This window comes from Lepidochelys kempii, chromosome 7, assembly GCF_965140285.1.
Source record: "Lepidochelys kempii isolate rLepKem1 chromosome 7, rLepKem1.hap1, whole genome shotgun sequence".
NCBI lineage: Eukaryota > Metazoa > Chordata > Testudines > Cheloniidae > Lepidochelys > Lepidochelys kempii.
The window spans coordinates 53,135,973-53,148,211 of NC_136386.1; the positions used below are offsets into that span (position 1 = coordinate 53,135,973).

At 44.0% G+C, this 12,239-nt stretch overlaps 1 protein-coding gene across 49 annotated transcripts in view; it reads right to left on the bottom strand.

The window, feature by feature from the left end:
* Positions 1 to 11,810, bottom strand: part of SORBS1 (sorbin and SH3 domain containing 1) — a 263,750-nt gene extending 251,940 nt beyond the window's left edge. For 11 of the 49 annotated variants that reach the window (XM_073352771.2, XM_073352789.2, XM_073352772.2 and 8 more), the window contains exon 1: positions 11,491 to 11,808. The gene's annotated coding sequence lies outside the window, so the exon portion shown is untranslated. Of the gene's footprint in view, positions 1 to 11,490 lie in introns of all 49 variants that reach the window. The other 38 variants (XM_073352779.2, XM_073352774.2, XM_073352790.2 and 35 more) reach the window with 23 other exon arrangements.
* Positions 11,811 to 12,239: the final 429 nt, after the last annotated feature.

A 12,239-nucleotide genomic window follows, 5' to 3' on the forward strand; every position in this document is an offset into this window, starting at 1 on the left:
TTCTGCACTTGTCCTTGTTGAACCTCATCAGATTTCTTTTGGCCCAATCCTCTAATTTGTCTAGGGCCCTCTGTATCTTATCCCTACCCTCCAGCTTATCTACTACTCCTCCCAGTTTAGTACCATCTGCAAACTTGCTCAGGATGCAGTCCATGCCATCCTCCAGATCATTTATGAAGACATTGAACAAAACCGGCCCGAGGACTGACCCTTGGGGCACTCCACTTGATACCGGCTGCCAACTAGACATGGAGCCATTAATCACTACCCATTGAGCCTGACGATCTAGCCAGCTTTCTATCCACATTATAGTCCATTCATCCAGCCCATACTTCTTTAACTTGCTGGCAAGAATACTGTGGGAGACCATATCAAAAGCTTTACTAAAGTCAAGGAACAACATGTCCACTGCTTTCCCCTCATCCACAGAGCCAGTTATCTCGTCATAGAAGGCGATTAGATTAGTCAGGCATGACTTGCCCTTGGTGAATCCGTGCTGACTGTTCCCGATCACTTTCCTCTCCTCTAAGTGCTTCAGAATTGAATCCTTGAGGATCTGCTCCATGATTTTTCCAGGGACTGAGGTGAGGCTGACTGGCCTGTAGTTCCCTGGATCCTCCTTCTTCCCTTTTTTAAAGATGGGCACTACATTATCCTTTTTCCAGTCGTCCGGGACTTCCCCCGATCGCCATGAGTTTTCAAAGATAATGGCCAATGGCATCCGCCAATTCCTTTAGCACTCTCGGATGCAGCGCATCCGGCCCCATGGACTTGTGCTCATCTAGCTTTTCTAAATAGTCCCGAACCACTTCTTTCTCCATAGAGGGCTGGTCATGTCCTCCCCATGCTGTGCTGCCCAGTGCAGTAGTCTGGGTGCTGACCTTGTTCATGAAGACAGAGGCAAAAAAAGCATTGAGTACATTAGCTTTTTCCACATCCTCTGTCACTAGGTTGCCTCCCTCATTCAGTAAGGGGCCCACACTTTCCTTGACTTTCTTCTTGTTCCTAACATACCTGAAGAAACCCTTCTTGTTACTCTTAACATCTCTTGCTAGCTGCAACTCCAGCTGTGATTTGGCCTTCCTGATTTCGCTCCTGCATGCCTGAGCAATATCTTTATACTCTTCCTTGGTCATTTGTCCAATCTTCCACTTCTTGTAAGCTTCTTTTTTGTGTTTAAGATCAGCAAGGATTTCACTGTTAAGCCAAGCTAGTCGCAGCCATATTTACTGTTCTTTCTACACATCGGGATGGTTTGTTTCTGTAACTTCAATAAGGATTCTTTAAAATACAGCCAGCTCTCCTGGACTTCTTTCCCCCTCATGTTTTTTTCTTTCCCCAGGGGATCCTATGCATCAGTTCCCTGAGGGAGTCTAAGTCTGCTTTTCTGAAATCCAGGATCCATATTCTGCTGCTCGAGCTCAAGCATTAAGTCAGAAGCAGAGCTAGGAATGGGAATGTCCTATCTTATGAATACCACACTGAGAGGAAGGGTAGGTGATTCACAGAGCCTTGCCCCAAAACACTTGCAAACCGGAATACAGACTTAAGGCCAGGGGCCCCAGAACAGGTGGGGCGGGGTCCTTAAGGGCAAGCGACAAGGGAGAGGGGGCAGAGAGGAGCGAGGGGGGCAGGGCCTCGGTGGGGGCAGAGTGGGGGTGAGGCACAGTTTGGGCACCGGTGGGCCCCCCCTGCACAGAGCTTCCACCACAAGGCAACAAGTGGAGGCTGGAATAACCAACAGGGTACCCACCAGGTTTTAGACCTAAATAAGTCCAGTTCAGTCTTCTACCCTTCTTAGAGCATATCTACACTATAAAATTAAAGTTGACTTAAGTTAGGCCAACCTACAGCCACCGCAGCTCTTCATGTCCACACTATGCTCCTTCTGTCGGCAGTGTGCATCCTCACTAGGAGTGCTTGCACCAACGTAAGTGGGTCATTGTGTGGCACTGTCAGCCCTGGGGCTGTGGGGCTCCAGCTATCGACCCTGGGGTTCCAGCTGTCAAAGGCAGCAACAGGCAATGTACTGTTTCTATATGGACACTGCATTGCCCTTACTATATTGACCTAAGCGCTATGCCTCTCATGGAGCCAGAGTTATTAGGTCGGCATAGTGAGCGAGTTAAATCAGTAGGAGGAACACTGCAGCGTAGACACTTACACAGTTAGGTCAACATAAGCTGGCTTGTGAAGTGGCAGTAGCCTATCCAAACTCCTAACAACTAAAGGTTCATTTAAAAAAACCCTAACAGTTACTTACACCACACCACAGAAGCGGATGGACTGTGTCAGGAGGTGTCTCTCCACTCCTACTAGAAGTGAGAAAGCCCAACCTGATGGCAACAAACAGTGAAATAAGAGTTCTGGGATCTTTTAAATTAAAAACCCCCAACCAAGGAGGAACAGATGTACAGAACATGCAAACCCAGGAGAAGGAAGATTTATCAGCAGGGATTCTACAGACTGCAGCTACAATCAGAAAAAAATATTCCCCCCATTCTCATGCACTGAGCAGAACCATTTTATACGGGGTATTTGAATGCAATACCTACCTGACCCATCACCCACAGCTGAACAACAGGATTTCCCTATTTCTAAAGGGCTGCTGAAATAGGACCTGTGCTAAGTTTTGGGCCTGATGCAAGATTTCTCTTAGAGTTCCTTTTGTTTGCAAGCTAGCAAGAAGGCACAGACTAATCAATTCACTTAAGATCACTGCTGTAGCTGCATGACATCCACACTGTATTTCTCTACTAATTAGAAATAAAACACAATCAAAAGAATTTAAATTGAATGTAAAAAGTTTCTGAAATAGCCTGACTTCAAAAGGCAAAGATTTACAGGTATTTTAGAGAGAGGCTCAAGCCATTAAGTACAGATCCAAAGTTCTCCAATGTCTGGGGAATTTACCATCAGTTGTAATAAAACATATATCTCACTGATATGGCAGAACTGAAAATGGCCAGGCAGGTGGCAAATTGTGCTTCCTATTCCTGACTGCCTAAGAATTGCGTGCATCCCTATTATTTTTATTAGCACACCTCTCTCACCCCATGTTTGTCTCATCCACCTGTTAGGTCTTGTCTCTTATGATAATCAGTTTGGAGCAGGGACTGTTATTTACTATACCTGCTTGTACAGCACCTTGCACAATGTGGCCTCAGCTTGGCTGGCCTCTAGATGCTACCAGAATCTAACTATTAAAAAATTCACAACAACTCTTTTCAAAGGTGACAATTACCCCAAAAAGCAGAACTTGAGCGACTTGAACTTGAACAGTAGGGGAAGTCAGGACAAGAGATTCTAAGCCAGGATACAGTGCAAAGCATGTGCTTTAGATGTGTGTTCTCTTTTCAAGTATTAGATGAGTGTAAATTGGTTTCTAGTTTGCTGAGGGTTATTTTCCCTCTGTTCTTGGAAGCTTCAAAAAGAAAGAGAAAAGGGGGAAATATCAATAGATGTGAGATAAACCACTACTAAAAAGGTGTAAAATATTTAGCAGATTCTTTTAATAATTAACCAGCCCAGGAGTTTGGGGCTCTCTGTATTGATGGCACAGCACAGGCCTGGTCAAAGAAAAAACAAAACTATCTGATCGCCTGTTAAAATGTGTTATCATGGGGACGCTTCCAGGGCTCCGCAGAGGCTGTCGCGCATAACCATTTCCCTGAAGATGTTTCTTTGGGGTTTGAGTATATGTTGCATCCTTTCCTTTGTGATGATGTATTGCACCCAATAGGTTTCTGAATGTTTTTTCTTGAAACACACATTACATGAGAACAGGTTATAAGACTTCACTGGTAACTAATATTATACACTGCCCACATCGCTATGTCCATGCATGAATATAATCTATGATCTCTCTCAGAGTAGAGGAGAGACAGGCCTCAGTTTTAATGAGCAGAAAGATTCTTTGTTAAGGTTCCTGGACACAGACAGACCCCATGGCTCTTCCCGGATCTCTTTCTCCTAAACTGACTAACACGGTCTGTACTGCTTACTATCACCATACAAGGTCTTCCTAAATCCTGGCCTGGACTCAGCAATCAAGAGATAGACAGCTAACTATGGTCCAATATCCAACCTCCTGATTGAAGAGGTCCCCTGGGGAAATTTGTGAGCAGAGGGTAAAAGAACAAACTGACTTGAAACAGAAAAGCGGGTACAACTCCTGGAGCAGGAGGCAGTGCTGAAAAATCTTGGACTGCACATGGGTAGTCTCAGAGAAATTAAGGCTGAAGTCTGCAGCTGACCCTAAATGACAGCAGATTAGAAACCCCCCTCACACACACAAATTTTGCCTCTCTTCTGGAGATGGGGTTAGAAGCAGGGAGCTTTTCTGGGCTGGCATTATCTTAAATTCTTTATACAGTGGTTTATTTAAACATAGTTCAGCTCTTTGGCCACTGGAAAATTGTCTATCAAATTTCTCCCATTATTTGCTATTTGAACTGTGTGACAGGTCAATTGAGTCACATGCTATGGTTTCTGCGCCCTGACTGGCTGATTCCCAAACACAAGATGGCAGCCTTCAGGATAGAAAAAGGGGTAACAGTGAGGTGGAAAAATTTGCAGATGACACAAAACTACTCAAGGTAGTTAAGTCCAAAGCAGACTGTGAAGAGTTACAAAGGGATCTCACAAAAGGCAACAAAATGGCAGATGAAATTCAATGTTGTTAAATGCAAAGTAATGCACATTGAAAAACATAACTGCAACTATACATATCAAATGATGGTCTAAATTAGCTGTTACCACTCAAGAAAGAGATCTTGGAGTCATTGTGGATAGGTCTCTGAAAACATCCACTCAATGTGCAGCAGCAGTCAAAAAAGTAAAGAGAATGTTGGGAATCATTAAGAAAGGAATAGATAATAAGACAGAAAATATCATATTGCCTGTGTATAAATCTATGGTACACTCACATCTGGAATACTGCATGCAGATGTGGTCGCCCCATCTCAAAAAAGATACAGCATACTGGAATTGGAAAAGGTTCAGAAAAGGGCAACAAAAATGATTAGGGGTATGGAACGGCTTCCATATTAGGAGAGATTAATAAGACTAGGACTTTTCAGCTTGGAAAAGAGACAACTAAGGGGGGGATATGATAGAAGTCTATAAAATCATGACTGGTGTGGAGAAAGTAAATAAGGAAGTGTTATTTAGTTCTTCTCATAGCACAAGAACTAGGGGTCACAAAATGAAATTAATAGGCAGCAGGTTTAAAACAAACAAAAGGAAGTATTTCTTCACACAATGCACAGTCAACCTGTGGAACTCTTTGCTAGAGGATGTTGTGAAGGCCAAGACTATAACAGGGTTCAAAAAAGAAGTAGATAAATTCATGGAGGATAGGTCCAGCAATGGCTATTAGTCAGGATGGGCAGGGATGGTGTCCCTAGCCTCTGTTTGCCAGAAGCTAGGAATGGGCAACAGGGGATGGATCACTTGATAATTACGCACTCTGTTGATTCCCTCTGGGGCACCTGGGATTGGCCCCTGTCAGAAGACAGGATACTGGGCTGGATGGACCTTTGGTCTGACCCAATATGGCCAATCTTATGTTCTTATGGATGCCAAGTTCTTCTGAAGCAAATCCGTTTCACACAAGTATTCAGTTTTTACTCCCTAGAACGTTCATGTTGCTGTCATATAAACAGTGGCAAAACTGAGCCAATGAAGGGGAGTTAAATAAAAATAGCAAAGACATCTTATTTGAACAAACACTTGCAAATATTTTTCCCATGTTTGCACAGCCCCAGTCAAAGCACACTACAGAAGGGAATGGGAGCAATTAGTTGTGATCTTTATGAGTTAAACAGATCACCCTGCTTACAATCCCCTTGTTTAAATACCATTAATGACAGACAAAAGTCTGCATATTCACCTCGACTGAGACAGCTTCAAGGATGCTCCAGTGATCCATAGTGAACATGGCACATTTAGACTCACAGAGTTGACAGACTCACAGACTTTAAGGTCAGAAGGGACCAACGTGATCATCCAGTCTGACCTCCTGCACATTGCAGGCCACAGAGCCACACCAACTCCTGAAATAGACCCTAACCTCTGGTTGAGTTACTGGAATCCTTAACTCATGGGTTAAAGACTTCAAGTTACAGAGAATCCACCATTTACACTAGTTTAAACCTGCAAGTGACCCGTGCCCCATGCTGCAGAAGAAGGCAATAAACCTTCAGGGTCTCTTGCCAATCTGACCTGGGGGAAAATTCCTTCCCGACCCAAATATGGTGATCAGTTAGACCCTGAGCATGTAGGGAAGATGCAGCAGGAAGATACCTGGGAAAGAATTCTCTGTAGTAACTCAGAGCCCTCCCCACCTAGTGTCCCATCTCCATGGATCCCTTAGATCATCTCACCTAAAATCTTGCATCAAACAGGAACGACCCTATTGCTATTCCTTCCCAACAGTTATATAACCGTCTCTTGGACCATGATAGCAACTGCACCTTGGGCTTGTGCTTGTGCTGGGGTAGAACACAGAATAACTCAAGCTTCAGTTAGAATTCCAGATGTGCAGAACCTAAACCTGGCCTCTTCCTCCCGTCTGCTCCCAGGGCCCCGAATGGAGGCTTTTCATCATGTTACTAATGTGCCTCACCCCTCCTTGACTTGGAAAGACCAACTCTAAGAGTGGATTTAGGCTTCAGGACTGCCCTCTCTTGGCTGATCTGCTGAGACTGCCAGCTAGGGTGCCAGATAGTGCCCCTTATGGTGGCTTGTGATGGACATGGAGTGGGAAACCAATAGGGATAACTGAACAACAGCAGTTTCTGGTCCTTCAATCCAGGTGGCACCCAATCTTCAAGGAGGTTACATCTCTTTGGGATTTGCCATGATGATGATGAGCTTTTAGTCCTTACTGACCAGGGTCAAATTTAAACTGTTTGCAAAGGTAAAAGGTTCTGTGTCCCATTACCAATCCCCTCATCCAGAAACTGCCATCATGAAAAAACATCATTCGAACTTCATTTATTTTATTTTAAGAAAAAAAATCACCCTAACTTTGCTAGAGCTGGTAAAATCTATCTGATTTATTCAAGGCCAGAAGGGTCCATCTGTCCTTTATATACATATATTGGCAGTGTTTATACATATATATACATATGTCTTTATATACATATATTGGCATCTTGTTCCTAGAAAGACCAATATGGCTATGAATCACATTAATGGGTCAACTGCATTACTGCTATTTTGTTTCCTGTGTACCTAAGATGACAGGGCCATTGAAGATTCCCATCCATAGTGTTACTGGATGAATTCTCTGGAGGTTCTTGGGATAACAGGAAGTGGAAATTATTTCAGTGGTATTCCTAACAATAAATCAATACTTTGTATTTTACACTAGGGCCTCTTTGCTACAAAGCTTGTAATGTTTGTAAAGAGGTTAATAAACTTTAGACCTCAATACATCCTTAAAAGGATATATAAGGATTGTTTCATCCACCACTATAATGCAGCCACCTTTGTGGCAGAGTGTTGGAACAATACACAAAACACTGCATAACATTTAGGACAGGAAGTAAACAAGAAAACTGCTAACAATTTAAACTGCATGGAGGTGGAATTAAACCTGCAGAAGTAATTAATCTAATTATGGTTACCCAGTAAGTTATATAGGTTTTCCCTTGAGGCATATTGTTATTCAGTTGTGTTGCTCAAAGTGTGAAGCTGACATCTCTTACTGAGTAGACTCCAATGTCTTCCAGGGATGATCAAGCCAGTCTGGAGAAAAATGAAGTGAGGAGAAAAACAAAAGCAAAAGACTCAGCAAAACCAGAGTCTGGTGCAAATCTACTGACCATTCAAACCTTTCACCTCATTAGTAATCACTTTGCCTTTCCATGCCATGGTATACATGTCTGGTATACACTGAAATGTTATATTGGCATGTAGCTATGTCAGTCAGGGGTGTGAGATTCTGAGTACTCTCCATTTTTGAAAATCTGATTCCTTGCTTAGGCTCTTAATAAGGATTTAGGAGCCTAAACTTTAGGTTCCAATTCTAAAACTCTTGGCCAGAAAGTTTAAGCTCTAACCTCCTGGCCTCCCCAATAAAGATGACGAACCCATTGGAATAAAACAACCTACTCACAACTATGAGCCTCAAGGACTTGTGTTAATATTCATTTGTAAAGAATAGGTTTTTTAAACTTGCTGCTTCTGCAGCCCAGGGAGGTTGTGAAATCTCCATCATTGGAGATTTTTAAGAACAGGTCAGACAAACATCTGCCAGGGGTGGTCTAGATAATACTAGTTGAAGAAAATTGTTGATGCCCGTGACCCAATGGAGCTGGGGATGAGGGGTTTGGGGTGTGGGAGGGGCTCAGGGCTGTGGCAGAGGGTTGGAGTGCGGGGGTGAGGGCTGCAGGATGGGGCAGGGGATGAGAGGTTTGGGGTGCAGGAAGGGGCTTCAGGTTTGGGGGGGCTCAGGGCTGGGGCAGGGGGCACTCCCGGTCAGCGGCACAGTGGGGATGCTAAGGCAAGCTTCCTGCCTGTCCTGGCACCACGGACTGCGCTGCGCCTCGGAAGTGGCTCTCACCTGCAGACATCACCTGTAATACCAATCACATTGTGTAATGCAAGTGCTGACCTGGCCTTAACCCCTGTGGCATAAACAATATATAGGTCGTATAGGGACCAATCCTGCAATGTGTCTTCATGTGCATAGTGCCACTGAGGTCAATGGGCTTATGCACGTGAATGATGGTTTCAGGATCAGACCACGGGACTTGTGGACATTCCCCTGGCTTAATGTAAAGAAAAGTGCAGTGAGAGAATAGATTCCATCAATGTGGAGCAGCCAGAAAGGACATAGAGCCCTTAGCTTAAAAAAAAAAAAAAAAAATCAATAAGGCTAATTTGGCATTCCCATTTACCCTGTCCTATAAGGCAAAAACAAAGAGGCATTCAATGAAGTTAAGAGCCAAACATTTAAAGCAGATCCAAAGCAACACTTTAGGGAGTTTAGGTGATAGATAATTAACCAGTGGAGCTCACTGCTGTAAGATATCAGCAAGGCAAATCATTTCCTATCCATTTCATAAACGAATAAGCAAAGCAGCTGCAGTGACATTAAGTAGGATAACTAAATTCAAGGACCAACAACTGTTGCCAAACCCCGTCTCTGAATGATGACTCTCCCCCCCAAATACGCTCACATAGAGCACTCTTTTCAAAATAAAAAATGTAATTTAAGTGAAGAACAGTAATTTAAACCTTTCCTCTGATGCTGCCTTCTCTAAAGCTGACAGCATGGTAATTCAGCATTTTCAGTATGCTTCAACGTTTCACTGACATCTCCCCAACCCTCAAACTCTTTCCCTCAACAGCAAATGGAGAACATGCAAGAAGAAACCTGCTTATCACATCATCTCCCCTTGTCATAGTCCCGTAATTTTGTACTCTCCACATCACCTGTGCAATTATTACTGAGGGAAGAGGCACCTGAAAATACTATTAGTTTTGAACGTACAGTAAGTCTTACTTTTCTGATTTCTAGCTTAGCCCTCCATGCATACAGAACGTATTAGATCCCTTTTTTTTCTCTGGACAGAATGTGCATGTGTTGTGGAATAAGTCTACTGTGTTCTAAAGGTGGCACAATAATTGTGTTTTTGACTGTTGAAACATCACAGTGTATTTGCATGTTTCTCTATAGATTTACTGTACTGAGGTTGGCTTTATAGAGTAGGACTATCTTTAAAGCAGTCTGCATATTTTAAGATAATAAATAAATCTAAACAACCAAAGAAAGAGTATGAGTGAAGCACCAGTGCAACAGAATCACTAAAGTATCAACGCTAGTATAAGAGAAGCAACCTGGTTAGAGCACTGGTCTAGGGACTCAGGAGATATGGGAGCTATTCCCAACTCTGCTACTGAGCTATTACTTGACCTTGGGCAAGCCACTTAACCTCTCTGGGCCTCTGTTTCTCCTCTCACCCTTTGTCTGTCTTGTCTCTTTGACAGTAAGCTCTGTGGGGTAGAGAGTGTCTCTCACTATGTGTCTGTACAGCACCTAGCACCAGGGGTCCTGATCTCAAATAATATAGATTCTTAAAGCACTACTGTACAAATTATAGCTCAGGGAGAGCAGTGCCAACACAAGGAGAACAGAAAGACTGACTGCAGGAGCACAGCAGCAGCTAGAAGTCAGTAAACCATTACCGCTCTCCCCTTAGATAGGTACACAGCACAGCCTTGCTTGGGCAAATCCCATTCATGAAGTTCCAGGTTCCACTCTAAGTGGAGCTTTTGCTTTGGGAACTAAAATTGATACAGGCAGTTTGGAGGCCCCGTAGCAGCCTTGGGCTTGGCAGGAGCACAGTACACTCACTGTTCAAAAATCAAACACGCGTACAAGCTGGAGAACAGGCAGTTTTGCTGAAATGAGATCTGCGCAGCAGGGCAGGAATGGCTTTCCCATTACCCTAATAGGCTAATAAACAAACAAGTGATATTCTTGCTCGTGGCAAAAGAATGGTGATTTCTCACCATCCCCAAGACACCTTAAAACAGGAGCAGAAAAACCCGGGATACAGGATCTGGCCTGTAAATAAAAGAGTGGGCTATGATACAGCCCTTTCCATGCTGGGACATAATTAAACTGCTGTGAATTCACAAGCACCAAGACATCTACCCCATCCGTCAGGCAACAGGGATATCTGAAGCTGTTGCTGGTTTTTTTCACTCCTGAATTTTTTATGGACAGGTCTCTCTACGGGAATGCACGGACCATAATCCTTGGGAACAATGGAGTGATCTAGATTAACCAATAGCCCCCCCCCCCCCACAGAGACATTTCCTCCTCCCAGACTTATATTTTATTCAAACTACGGGAAGTGTCGGTTCCCCGAAGTACCGTGTTCTCGGTGGCCGGCACGCACGGCAGCATTTAGGCACGACTGACTTGATAATTGCATTATCTGCAGCCACTGATGAATGAACAACTGTAATGCATACATCCTGCTTTTAGCTCTCCCAGGGCTGGGAGATGAAGCCTTTCCACAGCAGATGTAGTTTACTCAGTCCAAACACACGCAGACCACGTATGTGTGTATTTCCCCTTGTGTTAACCGCGATGTTATATTTGTGCCCACACCAAAAGCAAAATGCCATTTCTGTTTAAAGCCATGATTACAAAGTCTTTCCTAAACCCAGGTCTCTACAGCTGCAATCTCCTTCACCCGCAGATAAAAGGCTCCATAATAAATCTTTGATCTGTATAAAAAATCGTGGTGCAACACAACAATGTCTAGACTACAGAGACGAGACTAATATCCCTACAGCATGATGGCCTTTTACAGAACACCTAGTCCTCCTGGCTACCATGGCCTCAGTAATAAAATGGACCCCACAGGCTTCCTTAATGCGGGGTAACGGGGAGGAGATTACTAGCTACCACACCTGGAAAAGCTCTGGCTTGACGAAAAAAGTTAAATGCATAGATGATCTTACCTTGCAAGTCAATCGACAGCTTCCTTGCTCCGAGAACACTACATGCTGCAGATTTGCAGCTCTGTTTTTCTGTGGCATAAAGTCCTGACTTCACAGACTCACGAGCAGCTGGCCAATGGGCTGTGTTTCCTCCTACCTCATTAGAATGGCTCTGGAATCATCCACTCCGGCAGAGCTCCGTTGGCGAGCTTCACAACTGATTCCTTCTCACCAACGCCACGGCAAAATGGAAGGGGTCTGTGCTTTCCACAGGAAAAAACAAGGAGTGCGATCAGACTTACACTTCATCCATCAGGCAGCCTCCGCGCTGGGCTAGCCAGATGGCGAAGCCTCGGGTTGTGGATATCCCCTTTCTGCACTTGTTGCAGGCTTCAGTCACTCCTAATCCCAGGCATGGTGAAATTGCTAGGAGGAAGGGTGGGAAGCCATAGTAAGGTCTTGAAGGGGCAGACAGAATTAAAAGTATGTTGTAATAGCAAATTATAATTTCATGTGTCCATCGCTGTCTAATCTAGGGCTAATGCAAACCACAGAAAAATACGGAGACAAGATGAGGGAAATTCACTCCTTGGTTAGTAATTAATTGAATGTCTGGAGCCTGGGAACAGATAATTGAAGTGGAGGGGAGAAGGTCCCTACTAATAAACCTCTACCTAATTCCCTCTACACTTCACAAGCTATTATTTATTATGTGTATTGCAGTGGTGCTGAAGAGCCCCAGCCATGGGCCAGGACCGTGCTGTGCTTGG